This window comes from Schistocerca serialis, chromosome 4 (genome assembly GCF_023864345.2).
Source record: "Schistocerca serialis cubense isolate TAMUIC-IGC-003099 chromosome 4, iqSchSeri2.2, whole genome shotgun sequence".
In the NCBI taxonomy this organism is placed as follows: Eukaryota; Metazoa; Arthropoda; class Insecta; order Orthoptera; family Acrididae; genus Schistocerca; species Schistocerca serialis.
In genome coordinates, this window is record NC_064641.1 from 32320320 (window position 1) to 32335481 (window position 15162).

The following is a 15162-nucleotide window of genomic DNA, read 5'->3' on the forward strand; positions in this document are numbered from 1 at the left end:
TCGACACTGAAGGAAGCAGTGAAGTGTTGAAATTGTTACAGATGTATCACATAGCAATAAGGAACCTACGGGGGTTCGGCAAAATAAGATGACCCTCCCAGAATAAACAGTGCCTGTTTTCAGACCTGTCTGCACAGATTTTATTATTTCGTTGGACCATCTGGATGGCGTAACACGAATGTGGCAGCGGGAGTCCAGTTCCCATGGGTGGCAGGGTTAATAGATCACGCTGGGGCGAACAACTTTTGTTAGAGACAGAATGTTCACTGACGCTTCCCATCGATGCTAGACGTCCTTCCCTAACGATTATGCCCCTGAGAAGCGGCAGAGAGTAGGCACTGTGCTGTGTTCGCCTCTAAACTACCTTTCTCCATTTAGAGGCATGATTTATACTATTTTCTTGCTGAAACTCATTCTATCAGTTTACTGGGGTAGGTAGTGAGGAAAACACGTGATTTGTAGCCACTGCTAGTTCGGTTGAAATCTTTTCGTCTAAGGGCCAGAGAATACGAAAAGACGCCTAGTGTCATCTAGAATCAGCAGGAAACTACCTTTCTCTAATAAAAGTTGTCCGCCACGACGTGATCTGTCACCCCAAGACGTTTTATGCAAAGACTTTGAAATACCCTGCATGCTGGGTCATGTCTTCTGACTGGTTTGATGTGGCCCGCCACGAATTCCTCTCCTGTGTCACCGTCTTCATCTCAGAGTAGCACTCGCAACCTACGTCCTCAATTATTTACATTTTGCAACCTATGTCTACCTCTGCAATTTTTACCGTCTGCTGTTTCTTTTTGTACAATTGATGGTATTCACTGATATCCTAACACATGCCCCATCATCCCGTCGCTTCTTCTTGTCAATGTTTTCCAGATGTTACTTTCCTCATTGACTCTGCAAAGGATCTCCTCTTTCTTATGGCATCAGACCACCTAATTTTCGCACTACTTCTGTAGTCAACATTTCAAAGGCTTCATCTCCTTTTCCGGTCTTCCCATCGTCCATTTTTTATATTAATTTCATTGTCAATTTCATTTCTACTACTCCCAATTATTTTCTTCTTTCTTAGGTTTCTTCTCAATTTGTGGAATGTGCTCATTAAGTTGGTCATTCTATTTCACACATCGTGAAATTCTTCCTCACTTCCACTGAGGACCGCAGTGCTATCACTGATATCCTTTCATCTCGTTATCATATTAGGAAGGGCAAAAGAAAATGGAAGAGAGATGACGAACTAGGAGAGGAAGAACAACGAAGGAAGTAAGGAAAGGAGGACTGGTTACTAGGGCACTAGAATGGAAAGGGGTGGGCAGATAAGAAAAGATATCATGACGAGTTTCGCAACAGAGAGGAGCTGTAATTCCATTAGGCCGAACTATATCTTACACAGAAAGCCTGGCACGAAACTAGTATGTCCAACAGTAACGTAACGCCTACCTTGGTCATTTGACAGAAACTCATGTTGTGATGTGACCAGTATCGGTGACTGTTGGACGAGTTACTTTCGTAACAGTGATGACGATTCATAAGAATCGTGACTAGAAAACTGTTGTAAGCCCGTGCGATCGTTGTGCTGGTTCAAGTGCTGGAGTGGAGTGCTTATTACCATTGATTGTGTACCGTTGAGGTACACCCTGAGCAGTAGATATTATTGGGAAAATATCAATATTAGCTGGTTTTGGGATTTTAAGAAAACCTAAAGTAGGTTTGTATTCGTAATTAACAATAATACTGCCAGTACGAGCATCTGCATCTATCTCTGAAACACATGATTGTACACATTTCCAACCCCAATTGTGTAGACCTTTTTCTTTTGTACTTGTTACACACGCATAATAGTATTTTAAGTTAATGGGTTGCCTAAATTGATGTGCAGGAACTGTAGTTAAAAAGTCGCCCTCATCATTTTTATACCCATACCATGGTTTCCAAATAGGCGAAAAATCACGTTTATGGTCTATACTAGTTGTTTCCATAGGAGGTGAGTTACCAAATGCAGTAGGCTTTACGTTAACACCAGGTATTTTTAAATTAATACCCACATTAGTAATCATATTTTTATTTTTATTTAAAGTTGCAAGCTCTGTTTCACTGGAAATGGTAGGAAAAACAATCCTAGGATTTCGAGCAATTACTTTTGCTGAGCAGTGAACAATTCTACTACCGTTTGGCAATAAATCGAATTCAGGCGGAGTCATGTACAGAAATGGTCTATCAACAGGAATTTCAGCCAAAGGAGTAACTATAAATACAGCATCAGAATGAGTAATAACTTTATATGCTAAGCCATATGTAAAAAATCTGTGCACTTTTCTATGCGTAGTAATATTTCCCGTATCTAATATTGATGTCGCAGGTAACGGTACATCACGTGTGTTAGCCGAATAACCCATTCCATTCGCTGATGGCGCTGCAGTACCCGGAAGCGTCTTTTACTTTTCTTTGCACTGTTTCCCTTTTGCGATTGTCCTGCACGTTTTCCTGAATCTACATCCATAGCACTCATATTTGTATCAGAGTCGGAATATGGAACTAATGGAACACCTGGATTGTGATCTTCTGGTTCGTCTTCGGAATATTCGATGTCGTCGTGATCCGTCCCACCGTCGCTCGTTGACGCTATTGACGTTGATGGCCGCTCGTGATCTACAGGCAAACCACGACGTACACACGACATTATCCACTGTTCATAAGCATAACGTTTCAGGGCTGCATGCATTTCATTCCAATTTGGACGTTCCCAAGGAGGCCAATCGTAATTCTGGTGAAGGCAAGAAACGTTGTTATTCTTATTATCTGAATATTATATATACATTATACGAGGGCCGTTCCGAAAGTAACCTCCGGTTGATTTAAAAAAATACACCAAGTTAAATAAAAATATTTCAATATATACATCTTACAACTACATCTTTGCACTATTTTTCTACATAGTCTCCATAGCGATTGAGGCACTTATCGTATCTCTTCACAAGCTTTGAAATTCCTTCTGCATAAAAATCACCCGCTTGTGCCTGGAGCCAGCCTGTGACCGCATCTTTGAGCTCTTCGTCGTCATCAAACCGCTGTGACCCGAGCCATTTCTTCAAATGCATGAAGAGGTGATAATCACTTGGCACCAGGTCTGGGCTGTAAGGTGGATGCTTGATAACGTCCCACTTGAAGGACTCAAGAAGGGCCGTTGTTCTGCGAGCAGAGTGAGCACGGGCGTTACCGTGCAAAAAAAACGATACCGGAAGTCAGCATACCACGGCGTTTGTTCTGTATAGCCCGTCGTAACTTTTTTATTGTTTCACAGTACACGTCTTGATTAATGGTCGTACCACGTTCCATGAATTCAACCAACAACACCCCTTTGGCATCCCAAAACACCGTTGCCATCAGTTTTCTGGCAGAAAAATCTTGCGAGGCTTTTCTTGGTTTGGTAGGCGAATTTGAATGTGCCCACATCTTTGATTGTTCTTTTGTCTCAGGGTTCACGTACTTAATCCAGGTTTCGTCACCGGTCACGATTCTGTTTAACAATGGTTCTCCTTCGTCCTCATAACGTGACAGAAAGTCTAATGCAGAGGCCATTCTTTGAGTTTTGTGGTGGTCGGGTAGAATTTTGGGCACCCATCGTGCACAGAACTTACGGTAACCCAATCTTGCTGTCACTATCTCGTACAAGAGAGTCTTAGAAATCTGTGGAAAACCAGTAGACAACTCCGACATTGAGAAACGTCGATTTTCACGAACTTTTGCATCAACTGTCTGAACGAGTTCGTCAGTCACCAATGATGGTCTACCACTCCTCTCTTCATCATGAACGTTTTCTCGTCCACTTTTAAATAAACGTACCCATTCACGGACAACTCCTTCACTCATAACTCTTGGTCCGTACACGGCACAAAGCTCACGATGAATAGCTGCTGCAGAACATCCTTTGGCTGTAAAAAACCTTATGACAGCACGCACTTCACATTTGGCGGGGTTTTCTATTGCAGCACACATTTCAAACTGCCACAAAAACTAAACTAGCGCAGGTACGACGTTCACTCGACCACGGCTTGATGCCGACTGACCTGTTGAGTGCGTGAACGAACAGATGGCGTCGGTACTCCCCCCACAACCCGCACTGTGATCAATCGGAGGTTACTTTCTGAACCGCCCTCGTATATGTACAACATAAATAAATGTACATACCTTGTTGTTTGGCATCAGGTTTTTTCGGGTATAACACTTTGTCAGGTTTCTTTTCCACAAATGTTTTCAGTTTCAATCCGTACTTTCCTGCAAAAGAATGCCAATTGCGTGTATGACTCCAATCAATAGCAAAGTCAACAATGGCTTTAGCATCCAACTGCTGCACTCGTTGTCTAAATTCTTCTTCCGTAAAAACACGTTCTCGAGCTTCCTTCAACAAATGATAGTACCCAACGTCGTGTTCTTTAGCAATGGCATCAGCTCCACTTCGTGGTGCGTCTATATTTACAGGATTTCCAGGTTCCACGTAATCACTACCAGGTAATGTTAATCCTTTATTTTTTACTCTTTCAACTAATTTTGTAGCGCTGTACGCTACTCCTGCACCTGCTAAAGCTGTTACACCAGCAGCTCCAGCTATTTGACCTGTAGATAACGAGGTGCTTAAGGTCGCACCATCAACTGCTGTCTCAGCTGCCCCAGATAAAAGTGGCGTATTTTCAGATGCAACTATTTCTATTGCTGTATGACCTTCTTCGCCGTACTGATATGGACGACGCTGGCGCAATCCAGTATTTACGTCTTCTTTTGGTCTTGGCTCCATTTCAAATTCAACAACTTCTTCGTCTAAACCATCGTATGCTGGATGTTCTCCATACCTAATTTCATCTGCAGCATCTTTGCGAAACATTGTCCTTATACTATTACTCCCATTAACATTAAAAACGTTTCCTCGTTCCGCCATTTCAATATCGTCCACCGGTCCTGGATATAAAGTTCCTCCGTCGTACTGTATTGAACCATGTTGTCCCGTGCTTAAATACTCATTTAACCAAGACATTGTGCTGACTAAATAAATGTTACTAGTTTCTGCATTTATATACGTAACAGCAACATCTGTCACTGCATGGCGCAAATGGCTGTGACCGATTACGCACGATTTCTTTCTGTCGCCGACCTTTTGCTGGCGTGGGTGCTTGCCCAGATAGCCGGCTTGAAAAGCCAACTATCTCAGCACCACAGCCACAGGCGCCATGGCGACCTTGGGACCAGGGGACCTAGGGGCGGGGGGGGGGGGGGACGAGTGTAGGGGATAAAAAGATAATATAGAAAACAGATCCAATTTGATAAAGACAAACGTCACTGAACTGAACACTGGGAAGAGCCTGTTGTTACTGTTTGTGCACACGGGGCTATGCCTTGAAGCAGAACCATCTGGAGTGAGCTGCGGAGAGGCCAGCGTTCCAGTGACCTAGCCGGCGAGCGGCTCTCTCCAGGCCGCATCAAGGTCAATGTTGCCTTTCTCCAGCACGTGGGGCCACGCCCTCACTGGACACGCGTCATGTCTAGATCTCGGCACAATGCGCTGTGCACGACAGAGGCGAACGCCATCCTTTCCCGTAACCAAACCATTGTTCAGCAGAGCCCACTCTTTTAGGTTTCCGGAAGGCATTCTTGATGGCCTTCCTCTCAAGCCACTTGTAGCCAAATTACAGGTCTATAAAGTACCGTCTCAGCTATGTGACTGTGTACATGATTTCCTGTCAAAAAGGCCACAGCACGTAGTAACGACGGAAAGCTATGTAGTGGCACCGACTTGAGGTTTCTCAAGGAAGTGTTACAGCTCCTCTGCTGCTCCTAGTTTGAGCTACTTGTCAGACAGAAAGAAGCAGTTAGTAGTTCGTGGCGATTTTAATGTAGATTTCTTAAAAGATACGGATAGGAAAAATGAGCTAGAATCTTTGTTTGGTTGTTACAATCTAGTATCTGTTGTAAATTTTCCAACTCGTGTGCAGCAGGATAGTAGGTCACTTATCGATAACATTTTTATAGACAGTGCTCAGGCAGAAACAATTAACGTGTACCCAGTTGTTAATGGGCTATCTGATCATGATGCACAGTTAATGGAAATAACACATATAGCACCTTACAGCATTCAGGCAGGTTCATACAAAGCAGGGAGGCTTATTAATGCGGACAGGATAGAGAGCTTTAAGTGCAGCCTAGAAGAGGTAGAATGAGATGAAGTAGACACAGAAAATGATGCTGATGCCATATTCAGTTATTCCACCGTAAATTTGTCACAGTATTTGAGAGTTGCTTTCCTGAAATGTTATTAAAAAAACCATTACAAAGTCAGGTAAGCCCTGGATTACTAAGGGAATTAAGGTATCGTGTAAGAGGAAGAGGGAAATATATGGACAGGCCAGAATTAGTCAGGATCCGACGTTACTTGCTCACTGCAAAAGATACTGTAATATTTTAAGGAAAGTCACTAAGAAGTCGAGAAGCTTATGTGTTCTGACAGAAATTAATAATGCGGATAATAAGATTTAAATTATATGGAGTATTGGAAAACGGGAGACGGGGCAGCCTGATAGTGCACAGCATACCATAGCAATAAAGCTAAATGATGATGTTGTGAGTGATAATTCACAAGTTGCAAGTATTTTTAATAATCACTTTCTGAATGTAGCAGCAAAAATAGGGTTAAAGGGTTCAGTTGAAGAAGCAAAAAAATATGTTGCAAATGTCATTCCCCAGGCCCTTGAGGCCTTTAGAAATAGCACCAACATCCCCCACTGAAATTAAGGGAATTATAAATATATTGAAAAACAAGAGCTCATGTGCTGTTGATGCAGTCTCTAACAGAATTCTGAAGTGTTGTTGTAATTTAATAAGTGGAGTCCTAAGCGATATATGTAATGCTTCGCTGGCACAGGGAATTTTTGAGGACAAATTGAAATACGCAATTGTCGAATCTCTTCATAAGAAAGGGGACAAGAGTGACTCAAATAATTATAGACCAATCTCATTGCTGACTTCATTTTTTAAAATATTCGAAAAAGTTATGTATTCAAGAGTAGTCTCACATTTAAGTGAAAATAATTTACTCTCCATGTCACAGTTCCTATCTAAACATTTACCCGTCAAATAGTACAAGCCCTGAATAACAAATTATCGCCATTTGGTATTTTTTGTGGTCTCTCCAAGGCATTTGACTATGTGGATCATAACACACTCTCAGAAAAACTCAGGTTTTATGGAACTGAAGGCAATACACATAGCTGGTCTGAATCATAGTTAATGAACAGAAAGCAAGACGTTGTGCTGAATAGCACAAATAATGTTGGGAGGGTGGTAAATTCTAGTGAATGTGGCGCTATCACAAAGGGAGTCCCACAGAGTTCAATTTAGGTTCTCTGCTGTTTCTGATTCATGTGAATGACCTCCCATTTAACGTTCAGCAAGCGGAACTAGTGCTTTTTGCAGGTGACACGAGTGTTATAATAAATCCCATTCCAGAAAAAGCAGCTGAAGATATTGTTAAGGATGTCTCTCAAAGAATTATCAAGTGGTTCTCAGTAAATGGACTCACTATATCCAGTTATGTACACCGAATAGAGTCATACCGACAATTGATATAGCATATGAACAGGGCTCAGTTAATAGGGTACATTTCTCCAAATTTTTGGGTGCTCACATTGATGAGAACTTGAACTGGAAGAAGCATATTACTGAGCTTCTCAAACAACTAAGTTCAGCTTCTTTCACTCTTCGTACAGTCGCTAGTCTTGGTAATAAACAGATCGGCCTCCTAACGTACTTTGCATATTTCCACTCAATATTGTCTTATGGAATAGTTTTCTGGGGTAACTCACCACTTAGACATAAAATGTTGATTGCACAAAAGAGAGCAGTGAGAATAATTAGTGGTGTTCACCCAAAGAAGTCATGTAGGCACCTTTTCAAGGAGTTAGGTATTTTAACTGCACCATCAGAGCACATATATTCGCTAAGCTGTCAGTTGCTTAAAAAGAAGTACACTATTCAGCAACAAAAATCTTTGATCATTTGCCCAGCAACATAAAGTGTATGGCGGGTAGCAGATCAAGTTTTAAAACTAGCTTAAAATCATTTCTTTTGGACAACTCCTTCTACTCCATGGACGAGTTTCTGCTTCAGAAATGGTACAAAAAAAAGATTGTACCTCTAAATGCAGTAGCACGTGTAGAACCAAAAATTTCAGCAATAATAATATTCATGTTTGTATATATATATATATATATATATATATATATATATATATATATATATATATATATATATATATATACACTCCTGGAAATCGAAAAAAGAACACATTGACACCGGTGTGTCAGACCCACCATACTTGCTCCGGACACTGCGAGAGGGCTGTACAAGCAATGATCACACGCACGGCACAGCGGACACACCAGGAATCACGGTGTTGGCCGTCGAATGGCGCTAGATGCGCAGCATTTGTGCACCGCCGCCGTCAGTGTCAGCCAGTTTGCCGTGGCATACGGAGCTCCATCGCAGTCTTTAACACTGGTAGCATGCCGCGACAGCGTGGACGTGAACCGTATGTGCAGTTGACGGACTTTGAGCGAGGGCGTATAGTGGGCATGCGGGAGGCCGGGTGGACGTACCGCCGAATTGCTCAACACGTGGGGCGTGAGGTCTCCACAGTACACCGATGTTGTCGCCAGTGGTCGGCGGAAGGTGCACGTGCCCGTCGACCTGGGACCGGACCGCAGCGACGCACGGATGCACGCCAAGACCGTAGGATCCTACGCAGTGCCGTAGGGGACCGCACCGCCACTTCCCAGCAAATTAGGGACACTGTTGCTCCTGGGGTATCGGCGAGGACCATTCGCAACCGTCTCCATGGAGCTGGGCTACGGTCCCGCACACCGTTAGGCCGTCTTCCGCCCACGCCCCAACATCGTGCAGCCCGCCTCCAGTGGTGTCGCGACAGGCGTGAATGGAGGGACGAATGGAGACGTGTCGTCTTCAGCGATGAGAGTCGCTTCTGCCTTGGTGCCAATGATGGTCGTATGCGTGTTTGGCGCCGTGCAGGTGAGCGCCACAATCAGGACTGCATACGACCGAGGCACACAGGGCCAACACCCGGCATCATGGTGTGGGGAGCGATCTCCTACACTGGCCGTACACCACTGATGATCGTCGAGGGGACACTGAATAGTGCACGGTACATCCAAACAGTCATCGAACCCATCGTTCTACCATTCCTAGACCGGCAAGGGAACTTGCTGTTCCAACAGGACAATGCACGTCCGCATGTATCCCGTGCCACCCAACGTGCTCTAGAAGGTATAAGTCAACTACCCTGGCCAGCAAGATCTCCGGATCTGTCCCCCATTGAGCATGTTTGGGACTGGATGAAGCGTCGTCTCACGCGGTCTGCACGTCCAGCACGAACGCTGGTCCAACTGAGGCGCCAGGTGGAAATGGCATGGCAAGCCGTTCCACAGGACTACATCCAGCATCTCTACGATCGTCTCCATGGGAGAATAGCAGCGTGCATTGCTGCGAAAGGTGGATATACACTGTACTAGTGCCGACATTGTGCATGCTCTGTTGCCTGTGTCTATGTGCCTGTGGTTCTGTCAGTGTGATCATGTGATGTATCTGACCCCAGGAATGTGTCAATAAAGTTTCCCCTTCCTGGGACAATGAATTCACGGTGTTATTATTTCAATTTCCAGGAGTGTATATTGTAATCTGTCCTGTTCCACATCATATCGATAAAATGATCGGGAAAATGATCTACGGAACATGACATAACTAAAACTAAATCATAAAAGGTTTGAGAAACAATCTGAGTATCCATTTTAGTTTGTTTGTGGATGTTACCTTCGTTTCCTGTCTAGTAATCAGAATGATTTTGACAGGACGTCTACGTGGCGAGAAAAGTGGTAACGGACCCTAATGAATAAAAAGTGTGAGACCCTCTACATGAGTAGTAGAAAAATGCCACGTCCTTGACATTAATGCTACTACGTTTGGTACTCGTACGGTAACTAGTTTCCGTGGTATAATTTGTTAAATAGTATGTTAACACATGCAATACTTACACAATAATTTTTCACAGAATATGCTGTGTTTTCGTACTTTATTCACTTACTCGTGATAAAAATGCAAATTTGGAGTTTCAGCAAAGTTATAACAGAGCGGCGTGGAACTGTATGCTGCAAGAACCTGTATATTGATATTAGACTACTGCATACGGAAATGCCGACAATGATGTAGCGTATCCTCGTTAAGTTTGCATGCTGTAACATTCAGAGGTGGTTTAGTCACTTAACATATGCTCTTCGCAGTACCTTTCACTCCAGTTTGTACCTTTCAGTCCTTGGGGGGGGGGGGGGGGTTTCCAAGAAAGGTACCAGGATGATAAGTTTGCTGCCAACTCGCCATCCAAGACCTTTGTTTACTAGGCTTGTCCTACTTCGTTGGATCACGTTCGTTAATAAATAAATTTTAAATAAATCAATTATTTTACCAACTAAAATTCGTGACTGTACCAGTTAAATATGTCTCATACTTGTATCAACGGATATTGTAGTACCGCACAATGAACACTGAAAATTATGTATACTTTTATTAGATTACATAGGAATAAGGCAATTACATATAGCCAGCCGGGGTGGCCGAGCGGTTCTAGGCGCTACAGTCTGGAACCGTGCGACCGCCACGGTCCTGCCTCCGGCATGGCTGTGTGTGATGTCCTTAGATTAGTTAGGTTTAAGTAGTTCTAAGTTCTAGGGGACTGATGACCTTAGACGTTGAGTCCCATAGTGCTCAGAGCCATTTGAAACATAATTACATGTAGAATTGGTACAAAGCGAAACGAAGATAGGGGAAAGTGATAAGGAGCAGATGGACATGTGATGATGTGTATGTTGGCGATGAACGTCGCTACAGATGTCAGAAATGTTTTAAGGATGACGGCGGAGGAAATGTCTCTGCAACACATCCGTTGCTACGAGAAGAAGTATAGAAGACCAACTCTCCTCCGAAAAAGTTATTAGATATGGCACTACAGGCAACTATTCCAACATGTATATGCTAAGCGTTCTTATAATCAGCTGCGTCACTAGACAGTGAAGGACGCTGTGTCATGCCCTGCCTTGCTGCCTCATGCGGATGCGCTGTGGAGGGGGATGCGGTTTACAGACCGCTCTCCTGGCCATTTTGTAGATTTCCCAGACGTTGAAGCGTCGGTGAAGGAGCATCTCCTGGGCTTCACGAGTCTGAAAGCACCACGTAACAGTCCTCCCACCAAGGAAAAATCCTTGACAGTACCGGGAATCGAACCCGGATCCTCCGCTGGCAGCCGCCTACGCTGACCACGCAGCTACGGAGGCAGGCTAAGGCTTCCTATGGCTTGGTTTTATTTAGAATGAAAAACGCTATGACCTCTTTTCAACGCTTTTTTTGAGAATAAAATATAAGGGCAGAGTACTGTTTCATTTTCAGAGTCGTGTGTTAGTTGCGGATGTCTGGTATGTATTGTTTTGTTAGTTACGCAGCATAAGGTTTTTATATATGTTAATACGAGTGGTCAAGGAAGAGATGGGGAGGCCCATAGCCTAATTCGCTCGAATATCAAGTGCAGTCACTAAAGTTAACATCTTCATACGACGCACTGACCAAAGTAGAATATATCGCACGTCTCATGAGACGCTGGGTGAACATTAATGCAGGGATGGTACACTACTGGCCATTAAAATTGCTACACCACGAAGATGACGTGCTACAAACGAGAAATTGAACCGACAGGAAGAAGATGCTGTGAAATGCAAATGATTAGCTTTTCAGAGCATTCACACAAGGTTGGCGCCGGTGGCTACACCTACAACGTGCTCACATGAGGAACGTTTCCAACCGATTTCTCTTACACAAACAGCAGATGACCGGCGTTGCCTGGTGGAACGTTGTTGTGATGCCTCGTGTAAGGAGGAGAAATGCGTACCATCACGTTTCCGACTTTGACAAAGGTCGGACTGTAGCCTATCGCGATTGCGGTTTATCGTATCGCGACATTGCTGCTCGCGTTGGTCGAGATCCAATGACTGTTAGCAGAATATGGGATCGGTGGGCTCAGGAGGGTAATACGGAACGCCGTTCTGGATCCCAACGGCCTCGTATCACTATCAGTCGAGATGATACGCATCTTGTCCCCATGGCTGTAACGGATCGTGCAGCCACATCTCGATCCCTGAGTCAACACAAGACAAGACAACAACCATCAGCACGAACGGTTCGACGACGTTTGCAGTAGCATCGACTATCAGCTCGGAGATCATGGTTGCGGTTACCCTTGACGCTGCATCACAGACAGGAGCGCCTGCGATGGTGTACTCAACGACGAACCTGGGTGCACGAATGGCAAAACGTCATTTCTTCGGATGAATCCAGGTTCTGTTTACAGCATCATGATGGTCGCATCCTTGTTTGGCGACATCGCGGTGAACGCATATTGGAAGCGTGTATTCGTCATCGCCATACTGGCATATCACCCGGCGTGATGGTATGGAGTGCCATTGGTAACACGTCTCGGTCACCTCTTGCTCGCATTGACGGCACTTTGAACAGTGGACGTGACATTTCGATGTGTTACGACCCGTGGCTCTACCCTTCATTCGATCCCTGCGAAACCCTACATTTCAGCAGGATAATGCACGACCGCATGTTGCAGGTCCTGTACGGGCCTTTCTGGATACAGAAAATGTTCGACTGCTGCCCTGGCCAGCACATTCTCCAGTTCTCTCACCAATCGAAAACGTCTGGTCAATGGTGGCCGAGCAACTGGCTCGTAACAATACGCCAGTCACTACTCTTGATGAACTGTGGTATTCTGTTGAGTCTGCAAGGGCAGCTGTACCAGTACACGCCATCCAAGCTCTGTTTGACTCAATGCCGAGGCGTACCAAGGCCGTTTTTACGGCCAGAGGTGGTTGTTCTGGGTACTGATTTCTCAGGATCTATGCACCCAAATTGTGTGAAAATGTATTGATATGTCATTTCTAGTATAATGTATTTGTCGAATGAATACCCGTTTATCATCTGCATTTCTTCTTGGTGTAGCAGTTTTAATGCCCAGTAGTGTATGTGTTAATACGAGTGGTCAGGGAAAAGATGGGGAGGTACATAGCCTAATACTCTGGAACATAATGTGCAGTCACTGAAGTTAGCATCTTCATACGATGCACTGACCAGAGTAGAATGTGCCACATGTCTCACACCGTGAGACGCTGGGTGAACGTTAACGCAGGGATGGTAATTTCATCCATCTCTGCGCTTCAGATTTTCTACCTCAGAGACGAGCAAGTGGTAATGACTAAGGACTTTTGGTTGCACCACTTAGGCGTAGCTCATTTTACAGTCAGCCTATCAGCAGGGTTTTCAAATTTCGTATGATGAAGTTCAGCGTGGCGCTGATCGTGGAGGACGAAGAAACTAATTGTACCAAATAAAAACATCGGAAGATGGCCAGTAAAGGAGGTAAAAAGAAGGAAAACGAAAAGAATGTGCACTAGATATCAAAATACGGCTGCCGTCATTCCGTTCGGCGAATGAGACCTGCTAAACGCTGAGGCGGTACCGTGTTCTGCGGTCAGGAAATCCCGGCCAGCGGTCCAGGAGGTGCACGCGTCCGCCCGAGGAGGCTGCAGCGGCCAAGGCCAGCCAGCACCTGGACCCGTTACGTTACGACAGCCCTTCTCCCGTCTCAGCTGCAGCCAGCAGGCTGATCCGCCGCTTAGCTGCCCAGGAGTGAAGCGCGAAGGACCTATCAGCTGGGAGAGTGGTGCTTCCTGCACAACGCAGCAGGCACTGTCTACATCTACATCTACAGGGTGCTCCACTGATCGTGACCGGGCCAAATATCTCACGAAAGAAGCGTCAAACGAAAAAACTACAAAGAAAGAAACTCGTCTAGCTTGAAGGGGGAAACCAGATGGCGCTATGGTTGGCCCGCTAGATGGCGCTGCCATAGATCAAACGGATATCAACTGTGTGTTTTTTTTAATTAGGAACCCCCATTTTTATTACTTATTCGTGTAGTACGTAAAATGGCACTATAACAGTCGCTGACTCGAACTCTCACCGATTCAGTGGCTCGCCAAGTAGATATGTAGACCAGCCAGGCAGGAGAACCAATACTTTATCGCACTAAATCCGCTTGTTTTGTGGTGTTGCTGCTGTAAATTTCATGTGCGCCACATACTGAAGTGTCTCTGATTTCGGTAACTAGCGAGGCACTGACTGTCAGGTGAGTGAAGGCGACTGGCAGGTGTCGTAGCGTAATCCTGAACTAGCATACAGCTGCAAATCCCTTTTTATGGCATCGAGGTCTCTTGCCTAGGCTTGCGCTACTATACAGGGTGGCCCATTGATAGTGACCGGGCCAAATATCTCACGAAATAAGCGTAAAACGAAAAAACTAAAAAGAACGAAACTCGTCTAGCTTGAAGGGGGAAACCAGATGGCGCTATGGTTGGCCCGCTAGGTGGCTCTGCCATAGGTCAAACGGATATCAACTGCGTTTTTTTTAAAAATAGGAACCATTATTTTTATTACATAATCGTGTAGTACGTAAAGAAACATGAATGTTTTAGTTGGACCACTTTTTTCGCTTTGTGATAGATGGCGCTGTAATAGTCACAAACGTATAAGTACGTGGTATCACGTAACATTCCGCCAGTGCAGGCGGTATTTGCTTCGTGATACATTACCCGTGTTAAAATGGACAGTTTAGCAATTGCGGAAAAGGTCGATATCGTGTTGATGTATGGCTATTGTGATCATAATGCCCAATGGGCGTGTGCTATGTATGCTGCTCGGTATCCTGGACGACATCATCCAAGTGTACGGACCGTTCGCCGGATAGTTGCGTTATTTAAGGAAACAGGAAGTGTTCAGCCACATGTGAAACGTCAGCCACGACCTGAAACAAATGATGATGCCCAAGTAGGTGTATTAACTGCTGTCGCGGCTAATCCGCACATCAGTAGCAGACAAATTGCGCGAGGATCGTGAATCTAAAAACGTCGGTGTTGAGAATGCTACATCAACATCGATTGCACCCGTACCATATTTCTATGCACCAGGAATTGCATGGCGACGACTTTGAACGTCGTGTGT

General features: G+C 44.6%; 1 protein-coding gene across 1 annotated transcript in view; it reads left to right on the top strand.

Moving 5' to 3' along the window:
* LOC126473730 (protein Skeletor, isoforms B/C) overlaps positions 1–15162 on the top strand; it is a 676647-nt gene that overhangs the window by 46364 nt on the left and 615121 nt on the right. The gene's annotated exons all lie outside the window — the stretch shown is intronic.